Here is an 18,259-nt window from a genome sequence, read left to right as displayed (position 1 = left end):
GGGAAACTTATAAGGTTCAGCCATAATACACCACATAACACAGGCAGATGTTTTCTTCCATTAGGACACTGTGGCCCCAAGGATGCGTCTTGACAGTGTGAGGTGTCAGCTACACGTTGCGCCGCTGAGACATGCGACTCAGCATAATCGTCCCCAAACCATATGAGGCGTGTGAGCCAGAACTCGACCGTGGTAATCTCCAAAACAGTTTTGTCTGCTTTTTTAGCAAAGTCATCAGTGTTCACTGAAGTGTGGAAAACATACCACAAGTGTTTCTAAGTTTACTCCATCAGAGTTAATTTGGTTCTGAGGCTCTTGGGGCCTCTGGATGTCTGGAGCCTGGATCTCCTCCATGCCTGCTTCATGCTTTTTGCTTGTTTTCTCTTTTTTCTTTCTCAACAGGTGATCCAGGTGATTGATAAATGTATTTTTTGTCTGTTTGTTTTGTTGGTTTTTGGTTTTTGCCCTTTATCACCGTCCCTCTTCCTCGCTCTTTTTCTTTCCCTCTTTCTTTCTCCCGTTTCTTTTCCCCAGTCAAGTCTGTCCCGTGTTCAGCAAATGAAAATAAAATAAACAATAAAAGCAAAGGTGAATCAAATAGACCAATACGGCAAGGCTGGGATGGTCCGTTTGGTAAAGTAAATCCGTTGGGCATCTTTCTTTGCATTTAGACAATAATTCTGATGGCAAAAGAACCAAACGGGACAGGCAAAAAAAAAATTACACATGGGTGCAAGTCACAAACGTATTTAACCACAGCGGCAAACATCGAGGACGCTGGACATCACAAGTAGTCGCAGTATGTTGTAATGGAAATTGTTTAGTCTTTAATTACCATTTTTCACTTTTCAGATTCTCAAGGGGTCGCAGAATTTCTCCTCAGGCGTTAGAGGCTAATTGCAAATAACTCCCAAGCAATTAAATGTCTAAACAGATAACGTACGGTACAACTGCTCACAGAAACCCTGGAACAATATGTGCAGATTTTATTTGTGTTATATTAATTCATAAAGTTATATTTTTAACTCAAAACTCCTAAGAGGTGAGGAGTATCATTTTTTAAATTGCTGCTTGATCAGTCACCCTCTCATCTCAGTATGATTTCTCCCCCAGGCATCTTATTACACCCCTTTCAAAACACAGGCACATTTTGAAAGAATGCCTACCAACAGTGATATCTGATTAGCTCCACAGTCACAGCCAAGATCAGGTCCAAGTTTAAAACACCAAGTAAGGGAGGATGGCACTTTGATGTTTTGCTCTGCAGAGCAGTTTAACAACATTTTCAGTCCTCTCGAAATATACATGAACATATATTTCATTTTAAACATGTTTGATGGGCTTGGAAAAAATGTACTGTTTAGTATCAGTTAAATATGTTATTGAGTATCCAAACCAATGTTCTAGTCAGGTCACCTAAAAAAAACTCACTTTATGTGGGGAAGAAGTTCCCAGCCTGAGACTCACTTCAAAATCTCTCACAAGCCCAGAAATAGAGTCGTCAACAGATGAAAGCCTCTGCCCTGAATTCACACTGTAATAGGTTTTTCAGGCCCTGAGAGGAAGTGTTCCTGCTGATAATACACTCAACCGACATAATGGTGTTTGATAAAACGTGCACATTTAATAATACATGAAAATATGTGCATTTGTGCGCTGCAGAGCTGCATGTGTGTGTTTTGTGTACTGCCCTTCCCCCTTCTGCAGCAGGTGATCGGACGCAGGTGTTCCCACCTGTTCATCAGGCCCGGGCAACAAAAGCTGAAGAAGGAAGTGCTGCTAGAAGCCAGTGGGCCATTTGGGAAGCATTCAGGCTGTTTGTGTGCACTATTATAGTGAATGAAGCCTGGTGGCTTTTACCCTCTTTTACAAGGGGAGTGTTTGTTGTTTGGGGGGGGGGGGGGTTTGTGTGTATGTGTTTGTGATTTTTGATTTTTAAAGACTTGCAGGAAGCCTGTTTGGTATCTGTTCTGTCCTTATCTGGCCCCTGTTTTAAGAACTTTACTTTAATATTTAATAAAAAGTGTCACTTGTAGTTATCTCTGTTTCTCCCAGACTTTCTCCTCATTAACTTTTAATTGTTACTGTATGAAAACATTGCAGCAGGAGCTCCTTTGTGATGCTGTATTGATGAATCGTTCTTATTTTTGCAATTTTAGTACATGGCCGTAGGTGAGGTGAGCAAAGGTTGACCAGCTGTCACGTTTCTATTCCCATCATTCTGAGCCTTATGAACTCACACCGGAGCACTACTGCAGTGCAAACAGGTGTGGTCATGTCAGTCTTGGAGTATTTATATTAGGGTGGACACTTGTACTGGGTCTTACAATTTAATGGAACATTTTGTCCCACTGTGTGTGAACAAATGCAGATAAGTGTGTCTGCAAATACATTCTCCCAGAAAAGTAGCTCTTGCATGCAATTCCAGTTCCGTGACTGTGTGTGCTTAGCCCGAACTGGCCTTACAATTGCTTGCGTTCTAGTTTCCACATCTGTAAATGTGTAAGGGTCATGTGTTGTCATCAGGGGGTGAATGCAAGGCTTTGTGCAGACATTTGTAGAACCACAGCGCCTCAAAGGCATCGCAATGGATGCTGGATTTGATGAAAGGATGTGTAAAGAGGTCCGTTATTGCCTCAGAACTGGAAGAAGAAGAGGTGCAGCAGGCTGTAATGTTTGGGTTCCCAATTGCTTCCCTCCCGAGCTGGCTCTCCAGCTTTGCGATACACCAGGACAGAGACTTCAACTTTCCAGCAGTGATAATGTCAATGAAATTAGATTTTCTGCTCAAACTCCTCAAACAAATTGAAACAAACCCTCCAAGCGTACTCCAGGCTAATAGAAATGAATAAAATAGGATCATACACATGTTTCCATGATGTCCAAAGCTGTCACTATCTGCATGTGCAGTCAAGCATCGGGCCGGCCACAGTTTGTGGAGGCTGTGGCCGCCCCCCGGCTACCACGTAGCTCTATCACCACCTCAGAGAAACGAGCAGCGCTGAGAAATTTGTGTGATCTGTAATCTGTGTCTAAGCTTACAAAGTGAACTGTTTCACAGTTTTTGACATGGCTCGATGGGTGTGACTGTTTGGCAATGCTTGATTTTGTACTTATCAGGTCCACCTAATCCCAAACTGGAACTGAAATCCATAAAAAAAACCTCCAATTATGACTGACATTGTTTATATTCATGAGTTGTGGCTATTATCACTGTGCTGATCAGATCCTGATGAATCGCAATTTAATCTTCATCAGGTAGGATCAACACAATCACAAATCCCCAGAGGTGTCATTTAGCTGTTTTTCTATAACATGCACTACAAATCAAAGAAGACAAAACAAAATCAATGACGAAAAACTTGTAGCAAAATTAATTAAAGCTCTGCTAAAAGGGAAAAAACTGTTTAGAAATAAAATTTAATCTTCAATGGCTTGGAAAGTGAACCAAGATAATGTAGAGGATGTCTGTAGTTTTTTCATATTATTTAAATTTGTCAACCCTGAGGAGCTTCTTGAGTTTCATGTTTCTTGAGACCGATGTGTACGTGAGCGTGACAGAAACGCCTTCATAAAGTTATGTTTGTTTACCCATTCTGAACTTCTTAAATCTTGTTGAAGGGATATCTAATGCAATAGATAATAAGGAATATACTGTTGGTGTTTTTATAGACTTAAAAAAGGCGTTTGATACAATTGATCATTCTATATTAATGAATAAACTAGAGAGATATGGCATAAGAGGGATAGCATACAAGTGGATGAAAAGTTACCTGGATGAAAGATATCAATATGTCGAATTCAATAATGTAAAATCTAAGCAGTTGAAGGTAACTTGTGGTGTTCCTCAGGGCTCTGTGCTGGGCCCTAAATTATTTATATTATATATAAATGACATATGTAGTGTTTCCAAACTGTTAAAATGTGTATTGTTTGCTGATGATACCACTCTGTACTGCTCAGGTAAAAACTTAGAACAGCTTCTGACTACAGCGGAAAAGGAGTTAAATATATTAAAAAACTGGTTTGATGTAAATAAGTTATCATTAAATATAAAGAAAACAAAATTGATTATTTTTGGCACTAGACAAATGAAAAATGTATCTAAAATCAGGGTTAATGGAATTGAAATTGAAAGAGTGTACGAAAATAAATTTCTTGGAGTGATAATTGATGATAAGCTGAGTTGGAAGTCTCATATAAACCACGTGAAAACAAAAATGTCAAAAACCATTGCTATTCTCTATAAAACAAAGCATGTCCTGAACAAAAAAACATTATACACACTTTATTGTACTCTGTTGCTTCCATATATGACTTACTGTCTGGAGATATGGGGTAATGCATATAAAACGAACACTCTTCATATTTTCAAGTTACAAAAAAAAGCTATAAGAATTATAAACCAATCAAACTATATAGAACCAACTAACATTTTGTTTATTAATCTGAATGCCCTGAAATTTTATGATTTAGTTGAATATAAAATGGCACAGATAATGTATAAAGCACAAAATAACTTGCTTTGCCCCAGTACTCAGAAGCTGTTCAAAGTCAGAGAGAGTCAATATGACTTAAGGGGAACAGATTTCTTTAAAAAAAAAAACAAGATAAGGACAAATATAAAGCAGAGATGTGTTTCTGTTAGAGGAGTTAACCTGTGGAATAGTTATGACAGTGATTTAAAAAGGTGTAGTTCATTTTCCTTGTTTAAAAACATGTTTAAAAATAGAGTAATAGAAAAATATAGAAATCAAGAATGAAAAGAGCAAAAAGGAGAAAAAAAAACAACCTCTTGATTCTTTTGCTTTGATGTAGTTACTTATCTAAGGTGGAAAGGTTTTTTTTTTTCTTTGTTTGTTTGTTTCTTTGTTTGTTTGTTTGTTTGTTTGTTTGTTTGTTTGTTTGTTTGTTTGTTTGTTTGTTTGTTTGTTTTATTATTTTCTTCAAGCCCTGTGTACAGGAGCTGCATACAAAAAGATATTTTGTGAAAAGGGTTGGCGTAATAAGCAAATGCTTCAGCCAATACCTTTTGATTAGCCTTGTCTCATGCTTTCTTTCTTTATGGTAGATTTTTGTTCTGTTTTCACTGTCTGTTTTTTTTTTTTTTTTTTTTTTCACTGTTTTCACTGAGATTTGAATTTGAATGTTAATCAATAAAATCAATAAATCAAAAAAAAAAATCTATTCCCTGAAAAAAAATGCCCTCGGTGTTGTAATAAAAGTAAAATCTAACACTAAAATGTAGAAATTTAACTGTGCTAAACAAGAACCAATAAAAAGCTGAGTTTCAGTGGTTAACCTGTTCTGACCAGTAAATGAAAAAACAAATGTAAACATACATTTATGCTTGTAAACTTTGATTTTCTTCCAGAGCCATATTCTGTTTGACTGTCACTTTGCATAAATCTGTAAAGTCCCAGTGTCCTCAAAATGTACTGTTGTAATTTACTACATTTATAAAGCCACCACAACCAACCCATTTTAAGCAACAGCAGAACACATTTGGAGGAGAGGGCATGCAGTCAAGTAATCAGTTAAAGCCTGTAAGCTTAGTTAGAAAGCTGCATCCATCTGTACCTGCAACACTGCCACACGATAACTGCTAACTGAAAATAACATTTAACCTGGGAGCCGTGTTGTGTTCTGCATTGACAATGCATCACAAACACGGCTGAGAGGTCCGGTTTACATTCAAATTTTATTTGTCACATACACAGTCATGCACAGTACAGCATGCAGTGAAATGCTTGTGTCCCAGCAGACAGGCTGCAGACGTGGACGCAGGATCTCAGGGCTTGGTTTAGCATGGGGGGGGTGTCTAGCCAGGACCCTTACTGATACCACCCCCAGGCGGGAATCGAACTGGCGACTCCCGCCAGTCTTATCACTGTGTAGTATTACCACTATAAAAATGTAAAAATGAATCAATAAAGCACACAGACACATTTGTTCCTGCTGTAAAACTGGGTACTGTCACATGAGTCTGCGGGGACAGCCTCAAGTGGCCATTCGAGGAACTGCACTTTTATGCTGCGGCTCAGCCACACAGCTTTTGCCTTGGTTTTGACGGAGACTGATGACATCTTGTTGCTCTAGGTAGTGTAGTGTGTTTTTAATTCTACCAGGGGCACAAAAGAGTGACGGGGGGGGGGGGAGGAAGGAGGATGACAAGAATATAGAATATATATATAGAAAATATAGAATGGAGATACCCATTGATGTGGAAGTGTTCCTAGAGCTAAAAGACTGCAGAGGGCATCTTTCACAAAACATTTATTTATTATAATTATTACTAGCAGTAGTGTATATAGATAGATATCTATCTATCTCATTTCTATATTATTATAGAAAACAATACTGATAAAACCAACACCTGCATCTTAGGGCATTTGCACATTTGTTTTAAACAATAAATAAAAGTTGTTCAGGTTTAAAAACATTGCCAGCGCGAGTGTTTTGCTGTTGTTTTTTCAGAAGACAAAATTTAATCTTAGACAGAATCTGTCACAGCAGTGACAAAGAAGCGACATGGCCAGAGGCAAAATGTCACCTTTAATAAAGCTGTGGGTGCATGAAATTATCAATTCTAATAATAAAAGAACTCCACAGATGTCCTGCTTTGCATGCAAACTTAGACTGCCTTCATCTTTTGAGATGAATGGCAGCTAATAAACATGGAACAAAACAAAGATTAATAATAAAAATTATCGTTGTAAAAACACAATAAGTGTAAGAATTTGCCTTTCAGAACTATAATGACATTGCCAGTGTATCAAAATAAGTAAAATTTCATTGTGTGCCATCACTTTCAATTCAAACTAAACCAAACACAGCCTTTTATATTAATTATTGTTATATGTAACAGTGAAAGTCACATGATGTAGAAAAGCACCACTAAGATGCTGTAGTGCTGTTATAAAAGTGTCGCTATTTACACACATCTACTAATACAGCTGCTTTATGCAATATTCAAATAAACATGTAATTCTTTGGTTCGTCCACTAGGTTGTGGCATTTCCCCCACAGCCTCAGTCGTGTTCAAACATCTTGTGCTCTAAAAGCCAGCTCCCTGCTGTGTGTTTTACACAGAAGAGTATCCCCTGCTGATGTTGTAATTTTTTTCGCTTCTACATCTCAGGGCTCAAAAGATGCTCCGCTCTATCTGATGTCAGCACGCTGTCCTTTCCATTACAAAGCAGGAGAATAAGAAGCAGGTCCTGTGAGGACAGGTCTCTGGAGCTGACAGATCATTTTGGTTCAACATAAACCTCCCCCCCATGCAGCAGCTACTGACTTTGATGTTATGTTTATGCTCCTGCACGAGAGCAGAGAAAGGGAGAAAACTGCTTCCATGTGCATTTGTTTTAGAGCAGTGGGGACAAAATGGCATAAAAACAAGGTTTTTAACTTTGTTGTCTTGCATTTCAGGGCTCGAATTGCTTCCCTGACATTTAAACATGGCATTTAATCTGACATTTAATCACTAACCCTTAGCTTTAACCTAGCATGAGCTAAATTCAAAAATGAACCATGCAGCAAAAAAATATACCTCCAAATGGCAACTGAACTAAAATGACTCCAATCCTACATTTCCATCCTGGTGAGGACGCCACGTTCCCCTGAAGGTCATTCAAGAACAAACACCTGAGGTTTAGACTCGTGTGCAGGGTTACTGCATGAGAAATGTCGGTTTTTATTTAGCAAAATTTGACTCCAGTTAACAGCAAGACAGACTGGAGTAAGCAGAGGATCATGTGGAGACACCAGCTGCAGCATATTAAAATGCAGCACAGGTATCTTTCATGAGCAGAATCCTGCAGAGGCGCGATACGCTGCTTTACTGACATCTAATGGTATGCAGCGTGAACTCCAACGATAGTGATGTCAAATCTGTCACAGTGGTATCTATAATTCGTATTTTAAACTGTGCAGGGAGCTACAGTGGAAACAGAAGCATTATTAATAAAAGACCTGACAATATGATGGGCCTCTGTTCCAGCAAAATCCAGCATTTTTCTATCTAAAGCTGAGAATGCTGGATTTTTTCAGCATCATTTTTCAGAGTCATAACTATTCCAGTTAATCAGGCATGTATTTAAGCAGGTCATGCATTCAACAACTGCTTTGTTGGTGCTTTTCTAGACAAATCATCTTTAAACTGAAGTAGATCCTTGCATCTTTTGTTCTTCACACGCTTATAAATTGATGTGTTTTTTTTTTTTATCGTAAAATCACGATTGGCTAATACTGGAACTTTTGCCAGTGTTATAATTTATTTTATCAATATCCTGGATGCATGAACGTCTTTAAAATTTTGTTAAATAACACTTACATACATTTAAGTGGGGGGATTTGAACCCTCTTTCATTCATCAATCTTATGCCATGATCTAGGTCTGGGCTTGCAGGGGAAGCAGTCTCAGTGAAGCTACTCAGACCTCCATCTCTCCAGCTACCACCTCTAACTCCTCTGCTGGGACACAGAAGCATTCCCAAGCCAGGCGAGAGACATGATCTCTCCAGCATGTTCTGGATCTCACAGTTGGGCAAGCTCAAGAGACCTCACCTGGGAGGCATCCTAGTCAGATGCCTGAACCACCTCAACTTTTGGAGAGGCAGCAGCTCTATTCTGAGACCCTCTCGGTTGAGCATGTATTTGGCTAAGGGAGAGAGCCCAGGCTGGGAGAAGTATTTCTGGGCACTACACCCTTTTCCTGCTGAGAGCTACGGAGGTCCTGATTCTCATCCACGTCACTCCATACTCAGCTGCAAACCAATCCAGTGTGATTATCATCCACTGGGGTCAGCACCCCAATGTCTTTATACAAGTATGACTCCTTTTGTATTGCTCCTTTGTTCTATTTTGACGGGTTTTTGTTTGCAGTTACTTTGTTAATTGTCTGACAGAATAAATTATATTTCCAAAACATATTCCCTATATATTTTTTATTTCTGCTAATCTTTAGAAGAGAAAACCTTTGTTCACTGAGTGCAGCTGCGATCTGAAAGATGCTCTCTGACTCAGGTCAATTCATTTGTTGTGGTTTAACTGTTGTTGCTAGATCTTTATCACTGAGCTACAGGTTCATGTGAAAGATGCATTAGGTGGGGCGTATAAACGCAGGAAGCAGTGGATGTAAGGCTGTGTTCAGTGTTAACGGGTTTGGGGGCTTTGTGTCAGTCTGAAAGGGAGTGGGGAATCAAAGGTTGGGCTCCAAAGCCTCCACTTTCTTTTGAAAAAGAGAAAAGTGGAGGGAGTAAAGAAAAAGATCTAACTTCAGCACCCAAATTAACCATCTGAGAGACACATGTGAGGTGGTGAATCTTTTAGATATTGAAGGCTCTTTGGTGAAGCTTTGAGAAAGATGGCAGGATACCTAAGCTGGTTCTCTGGCTAGATTATTGCCAACTCTCACACCCAAATCTTAAAAAATGATGCAGGCAAGTTAGCATAACCTAACCACAAAGACTGAATCTCCTAGGTAATGATATATATATATTTTCCCTCATATACAAAGTGTAAAAACTAAATTGTGGTTTTATGGATGATTGCTGTGGCAGTACATTTCCTCCCAACACTTCAGTATCGATCAGTCCTTATCCGCTCATCCAGCAGACATGCTGCGGTCAAAACTTTTCAACTGACGGTCTTTCATTTATTTTTCTGGAAGTGAAATCAATGATTCTGGAAACTGGTGTCCAAACAATTCTTGTTATAAACTGTGAAATTATTTTTGCTTTGGTTCAAAAGACAGAAAGGTTTCGTTATTATAGGCCCCAAGAAGGCAGAGACCAAAGTTTAAACCAAAGTTAAAAAGCTTCATCATTGTTGGATAAAAGCATCACATGTTCCATCATGTGAGTCCTGCAGCAGCATTATAAAAACTGAAAACGAGGGAATAGGCTATGATAAAGTCATGGAAAAAACTGGCCTCTTGTTTTCCCACACAGATTCACACAGCACTTCATTCTATGCTCAAAATGCAGCTCTTTGGAGTAAAATCCATGTATTATAAAGCTGCCTTGTTTGTCACTGTCTCTCCCAACAAAGGGCAGCAAATGAAGCTCGGTACAGTGGCTGAAAAATCTAAGTCTAAAAACTCTTTGGTGAAAGATAAAACAACGCAAGAGCACATAACTGTGCACAAATTAAGAGTAGCTGCTAATGTCTTGATATAGACTGTCCCAGAGGACGCATGAGTGAAAGTTCATGGACTGTGAAACAATGTCACAGACTCTGACTTTACTGCTGCTCTGCTAAGAGAAACGGGCCAAATGTAGCACTGGTCAGAATATTTTGAGTTTAAATTAAAATAACTAATGACAAAAAAATGGCGGTCTGTCATGATTTACAGGCAGTTTAAAGAACTTTAACGGCAGACTTTCTACAGGAACAAGGCAGGGAGCTCTGGGAGCAGAGGAGACAAGTTGCCCCAGTCAGAGTTAAGTGTTATCAGAGCTTTCTGATAATTAAGAGGAATTAGAGTCCAAGATTTGGGTTTTTAATCTTTCAGCAGATAGTTAGAGGGGAGGCAAGTGAGTAATATGTGAGCTATTTTCTTTTGCAGGTAGAGGACCAGCTTGTGGAAGTGAGTAAAGCAGCAAGCTTGAGATAAGTTTCCCAAAGGAGCACCGGGATCAGCAGTAGAGCTTTTCAGTCACCCTTTCAGCAGGGAAGGTGAAAGTGTCTCCAGCAGAGAGTGGAGCACAAGCTGGTCATTAAAGACTGCAGGCTGATGAGGAGATAGAAAACAGGTGCGACAGCAGACGCCACCAGCAGGCCGGCCCACCTCTCCACCTGAGAGAGGAGAGAAAGAGGAAATTTGACCTCTGACTTCTAATATAAAGCAGATCTGTGACAGTTTTGTGAGGTTTGCCTTTGTCAGCCCAGCTCATTACTCATAGGTGTTGAGATGTGTGTGCAATCAACTCAAGTTTTTCAGTTTATCAAAAGTACAAAAGGTTATAAATGATTTTAAGCTGAACAAACATGCTTTAGATTGTGGGAGGAAGCTGGAGTATCTGCTGGATAACCACACCAGTGCAGGGAGAACACATGAACTCTGCACATAGATGCTCCAGCCGTCCAGGACCTTCTTGCTTTGTGGCACAGTACTGACTGTTTTTATTTAACTGAAACAATACATGCACCCAGAAGCTTTGCTGGCTTTCAGAGCTCCTGAGCTCTTCACATAATATTCATCAGCCTGACACCAGGGTCAGAGTCAAGAGGCAGCCTCTTCAGAGCCAACTCTAGCCAATTCACATAATGAAGACCATTATGGAGATACCCATACTCATATGACTGCAGTTGCATCCAGTGTTTGTCTGGGAGTAACCACATCTCTATAGCTGCACAGACATATTTGAGTCACCCATTTAAATTGGAGTTATCTCATTCCTTTTAATTGATGATAAAGGTCATTGCTTCAGCAACCTTTACAGATTTGCGAGTATCATATAAAAAGCTAATTATATACGAGAGCTACAAAACAGGAGTCAGGTCTCTATAATCAACTGGTAAAAGTAAGTGGCCACAGTAAAATGATTTGGTCATCAGCAACTCAGGGAAACAACAATGATAATAACGAGCCATGTTTTTTTTTTTTCTGGCACTTTATTATAAATCTGCATCGGCAAGAGTTCATGTGCAAGTAGGGTGGCTGAATCAGTGAAGGGTGATGGTGGAGGGTCAGAGTTTTTTATGTCCGTCTGTGTATGTGTAGGTGGTGCAGAGGGAAGAGGTGAATGAAGGTCTATAGTTCGTGTGTGTGTGAGAGTCAGGACAGAGCAGGGAGAGGATTCAGCATCCTGACAGCCTGATGGACGAAGCTGTCTCTCAGTCTGCTGGTTTTCACCCCGAGGCTCTTCAGTCTCCTTCCCCGATGGCAGCAAACTCAAAAAGCTGTTGGACGGATGAGTGGAGTCACCTGAACTGCAGAGGGCTTTTAGGGTGAGGCGGGTGCAGTAGATGTCCTGGAGGGAGGGAAAGAAACACCCACGATACTCTCAGCTGCTCTCACTGCTCATTGTAGCTTTTTCCAGCAGGAGCCATACCACACAGTGATGCAGCTGGTGAGGATACTCTCAACAGTGCCTCTGTAGAAGGTGCTCAAATGGGGTTGAGGCTCTCGCTCTCCTCAGTTTATAGAGGAAGTAGAGTTGCTGTTGGGCTTTACTGACCAGTGATGCAGTGTTTTTGACCAGGAGAGATCTTCTGAGACGTGCAAAGACGTGCAGGAACTTGGTGCTGCTTACCCTCTCCACAGCAGCACCATTGATGGTTAGTGGGGTGTGCAGGGTGTGAGTCGTCCTGAAGTCTGTGATGATCTCCTTAGTCTTCTCCACATCCATGGACAGGTTGTTGTTGCTGCACCACTCGACCAGATGGTTAACTTCACTCATGTAGTAGATCTCATCATTGTTGCTGATGTGACAGACCACAGTTGTGTCGTCTGCAAACTTGATGAAAGTGTTGGAGCTGTGTGATGGTGTGCAGTCGTGAGTCAGCAGAGTGAAGAGTGAAGAGCAGGTGGCTCAACACACATCCTTGGGGAGCCCCCATAGTCAGTGTTCTTGTGCTGGAGGTGTTGCTGCCGACCCATACTGTCTGCACGATTGCTGGGGAACAATCTTGTTGAATGCTGGACTGAAGTCTATGAACAACATTCTAACATATGAGTCTCTAGTTTCTAGATGTGTGAGGAAGAGTGAAGGGCATCATCGGTCGAGCGGATTGATCGGTATGCGAACTGAAATGGATCCATGAGGGATGTTATCAGGACCGGGGGCTTTGCGTGTATTGATAATAATAATAATGGATTGCTTTATATACTGCTTTTCGAGGCCCTCAAAGTGCTTTACAATTCATTCACTCTCACATTCACACACTGGTGGAGGCAGCTACAGTTGTAGCCACCGCTGCCCTGGGGCAGGCTGACAGAAGCGAGGCTGCCATATCGCACCATCGGCCCCTCTGGCCATCACCAGTAGGCGGCAGGTGAAGTGTCTTGCCCAAGGACACAACGACCAAGACAGACAGAGCTGGGGATCGAACCGGCAACCTTGAACCCCCTGAACCACGGTCACCCCTTTACACACTCTGGGGATAGTGTCACCGCACGATCTGATATCGTCGTGTTGGTGTTGTTCCCAGATCATCATACTAAATGTTGTTCCAGGATCAACATTGCAAGTGACCAATCAGAATGTTGTGACGTCATACTTTTGCGACTTCGGGAAAAACTGCCGTAAAACAAAAAACTGTACTTAAGCTGCGAGAAACCACCTCTGTCCGCCGATCAATGGACCCTGACCCTAACCGTAACCCTTTAATAAACGGTAAGCAGAATTGATATTGTCCTTGCAACGTTGGAATTTAATAAATGCACGAATGGCTTGGCGCCCAAAATAATAACGTCACAACAATGTGATTGGTCACTTGCAATGTTGAACCTGGAACAACATTTTCATGATGATCTGGGAACAACACCAACACGACGATATCAGATCATCCAGTGTGCACCACCTGGTCTTTGGGGTGGGTGGAGTCTTCTGTGAGGGGTGTCATTCTGTCCCTCAAAGTGAGCGAAGGATTCATTTAGCTCATCCGGTTGAGAGGTGGAACTGACCTCTGAATAAGGAGAAGCAGGATGCCGGAGGGTGTATCCTGCCCTAAATATTCCCAAACTATAAGCAGCAGAAGTGTCAATTAAATGAGGAAACATTTAGAAAGTCCTGAGAAGTTTAAGTGTAAAATAGTCCTGCGGTTTTTCTGCCAGTGTCCTCACAAGAAGTGATCACAAGAAAACAACAACGGGCTGCGAAAAGATTATCACTAGAGTCGGTGCAACCACTGGGCGTCATTTTGTATTCACTGATCAAGACTCGTGACAAGTTTGTGCCTTCACGAGGAGCCGCCCTCTGATTTATTACAGGCATTCATTCATTTCAGAGACTAATAACTTTACTACCTGTGAAATATTATTAAGCAGTTAGATCATTGTCTCATTTTCTTACACACCATCAGCAAAAGTCAGAAAGTCAAATGCAGCTGAAGGTAATAAAATATTCATAAAGAATTGTCCTAGAAATCCATTCATTTTGTTGTTGTAAATATTAATAACTTGCCTACAAATGGATTTTGGCTCAGATGCCCTGCAGCCTTTTTTCATAAGGCAAACAATCAAACAGTCCATGAGCTGTTTCATATATTAAAGACTTAAAACAACACGAGTGTGATGTAGGGAGATGATTTTTGTATTATACTGAACTCCAACAATATAATCCTAATATTGCCTTATGAGCACAAACAAGATGGCGCCAGTGTGTACGGCGAGCCGTCTCTGGATCCGTCTTCCTGAGTGTTGTTTACTCTTTCCTTACTATTTTCTATACGCTTTCCGGATGTTACTGCTCTAATTGCCTATGATCGACAAACTCTTTTAAATCTTCGACCCTTGAATCATCAAAAGCCGGATCTATATTGGAACTTAGGGAATTTTTCCCAGTCTCGAACGGATACTTCCACCTGCACATACTACCTGCCTTTTTTTCCACCACACAAGAAACGACATAGGAAACGGGGTAAACGGAGTGGTTTTCGCGTTCGTATTAAAGCCTATTTAAAAGCACATGAAGTGATTAATTACCGCTCCATCATAAACATCTTGCGGCCCTCCCAGTATACTTTCAGACTGTGTCGCCATCGATGGATTTGCTATGCTGGCCAGCAAGCCCACTCGGTCCTACCAGTTGAGTGCCCACGTGTATGGAGCTGGAAGCGGGTCTCTGGAGGAGGTGTGGATCACAGCAATCTTCGCCGGCTGGGACGTGCTCCTAGTAGCGTCAACGTGGCTACGCTCCGAATGGCTCTGCTAAACACTAGGTCACTGGTGAACAAGTCCTTCGTTGTAAACGACTTTTTTCTCGCGTCACTGGACGTCCTGTTTCTAACGGAGACCTGGATTCGCCCCGGTGAGTCCTCTTCCTTTTCGGAACTTCTTCCACTGGATTGTGCTTTCTTTAACTCTCCTAGGAGAGTTAGGAGTGGAGGTCTAGGCTCGGTTTTTAGAAGTAAATTCCGAGTGCGACAACTGCCTCCTGCCTCGTATTCCAGCTTCGAAGTACAACTACTGGAGCTGTCCGGTTCCCCCGGAGCCTCTGTGTGGTGGTGTATCGACCTCCGAAGCGCAACAAGGATTTTATCCGTGAATTTGCTGATCTTTTAGGATTTATCTTTTTAAATTATGATTGTGTTCTTATTTGTGGTGATTTTAACATTCATATATGCTGTGAGGCGGACCTATTGGCTAAGGACTTTCTTGCCCTTATTGACTCTTTTAATATCACTCAGTGGGTGAGAAAATCAACCCACACTAAAGGCCATATGCTGGACTTGGTATTGTCGTATGGACTGGACATTTGCATCACAGACATCAATGATGCTGGGATTTCGGACCATTTCCCAGTTATGTTTGATGTTCAGTTATGCAATATGGAACTGAACTCTGAGGGTCCACTGAGCCTATCGCGTCTGATTAATTCTGAGGCTGTTGCCCTTTTCTCTGCGGCCTCTGTCTGTTATGATGACATCAGTAATGCACCTCTCTCGGTTGATGGCGTAGTCAACTCTTTTATTTCTACATGTTCTTCTATTTTGGACACTGTGGCTCCAGTAAAGACTAAATGCCATAAAACCTCTCGCCAACTCTGGCTAAATGAATCCACCCTCGCTCTTAGACGTGAATGTCGTCAAGCTGAGAGGAGATGGAAAAAAGATCAACTTCAGGTGTCCGTTGACATCCTGCATATGAGCCGATCTAAATTTCAGAAGGCTGCCAAAATGGCAAAAACTTCTTTTTTGTCAAACATTATTGCAACTAATAGTCATAATCCTCGAGTTCTGTTCAAAATCTTTAACTCAGTGGTTAATCCCTGCTCTGATGTTTCGATGGGTGCCTCCCCGGCCCTCTGCGAAAAATTTCTTAATTATTTTATAGATAAAATCTCAGTGTTAAGGGCCCCACATTCTCCGGTAGTAAATCAAGCCCCAGTTTCCGAATGTTCAACAGTTTTTCAACAGTTGGAACCTGTGTCATTCTCGACTTTAAAGGAAATAATTAATAACCTGAGAAGCTCAAATTCTCTGCATGACATTATTCCTTCTCGTATCATTAAGGATGTATTGATTCTCTGTCATGATGGGAAAATATTCCTCTTCTTCTGCCCTTTTTCGCTGTGGTGTGCTCCAGGGCTCGGTATTGGGTCCTGTATTGTTTTACCTGTACATGCTGCCCTTGGGCTCCATTTTTGAAAAACATAATGTCTCTTTTCACTGCTATTCTGATGATATTCAAATCTACCTCCACCTGACTGGGGATGTTTCATCTTCACTACATCCTCTGTTTGATTGTCTGAGGGATGTCAAAGACTGGTTATCACGTAACTTTCTTACTTTAAATGAAAAGAAGACAGAAATGATCGTTTTTGATAGAAATATGCCTCTGGGACAACTGGCTGGCACACTCGGGCCTGTTGCTAACCACCTCACTGATGCTGTTAGGAATCTTGGAGTTTTCATGGATAGTTCCTTCAAACTAGATAAACAGGTTTCTGCTGTGGTAAAAACCAGCTTTCACCAACTACGCCTAATTTCTAAGGCTAAACCTTATATACCACACAAAGATCTGGAGAAACTCATTCATGCTTTCATCACTTCAAGACTGGATTATTGTAATTCTCTCTACTTGGGCCTCCAATCTTCTCTTCTTCAGCGATTGCAGCTGGTCCAAAATGCCGCAGCACGTCTCTTGACCGGCACTAGAAAGTATGACTCTATCACCCCTGTTCTGGCCAACTTACACTGGCTTCCTATTAAATACCGAATTGATTTTAAAATTTTATTGTTTACTTATAAAATCCTCAACAATATGGCACCTGACTACCTAGCTGATCTCCTCTGTCTGTATAGCCCTCAGAGAGCACTAAGATCATCGGGCCAACTGCTCTTAGTGCAACCTAGGTCTCGGCTGAAGACCAGAGGAGACCGTGCCTTTGCCGTTGCTGCACCCAGGTTATGGAATACTCTTCCTCTTCATATTCGCGCATCAGATTCCATTCAGTCTTTTAAATCACGTCTAAAAACTTATTTGTTTAACCTGGCATTCAAGGCTAATTAGGGTAATTTACATCTGGCTCTGCATTTAGATTATGTAATTATTTTATATTTTATTTATTTTATTTATATCTGTAATTTATATTTTATATTGTGATATTTTTTTATCTGTATCATGATTTTACTGGAAAGCACTTTGGTGTACTTCGATCTTTAAAATGTGCTATATAAATAAATTTTGATTTGATTTGATTATGAATAACACACAAATTACTGGGAAATGATTCAAGGATGACTTTTGACATTTGATGGCACATGAGGGACAGAAAATTGTGCATTATTCATTTAATTTTGTTTAATTTCATTTTGCAGGTAAAATCTTATAAATAATATAAATATACTGTACCAGATATATGGTTAAAAGCTGTATGTCATGTGTAGTCCCTATGCGCAGGTCCCTGCAGTGTACAAATAATAATTAAATTAAACAATTAGTGTTTGTTTGAATTGACATGTCAGCTGTATAATAATGTTAAACCATCGTAAAGTACAGTAAATGTAGAGCAATGTATTTTTTGTGCAGCTCAGGAGACTTAGGCATCATGTGACATGGCTAAATTTACTTTGTCAGGAGGAAGCACGACAGATATGTAATTTACACTGACAGAATGTCAGATTATTATTTAATATTTCATAAATCTGATGTATTTATTATTTTATATATTATTTATACCTGCAGAGAGACAGACATCCATTCACATATACATCTTACTCTCATATTTCTGTCCTTTTTATCTGTTTCAGTGCATCTTTTCTACACAACTGGGACATGGAGTAAAATAGTGTCCAGTGCTCTAAACCTGTTTTCACTGCTGCATTTGTAGAATTGTTTTCTACATGCTAGTGCACTAACTTATAAATGAAGACAGAATTAAAAACCATGATGACATGCTGGGAGCTCCAGGTTAGATTAGTCTAGTTAGCTATCATCAAGATAAGGTCATTTCACATTATTTAATTAATTTATTTCATGTTTTCTTAATTGATTTATATTTAATAGATTAACTATTTCATAAATTAATCATATAACTGGTTAAGGTTCCAGCTGTTGATGGTGGTCTCCTTCACTCTGCCTGGCTGT

The sequence above is a fragment of the Rhamphochromis longiceps genome, linkage group LG13, assembly GCF_057381845.1.
Source record: "Rhamphochromis longiceps isolate RC_006_pf linkage group LG13, R_longiceps_female_GT1.1, whole genome shotgun sequence".
Lineage (NCBI taxonomy): Eukaryota > Metazoa > Chordata > Actinopteri > Cichliformes > Cichlidae > Rhamphochromis > Rhamphochromis longiceps.
This window is presented reverse-complemented; position numbering follows the sequence as displayed.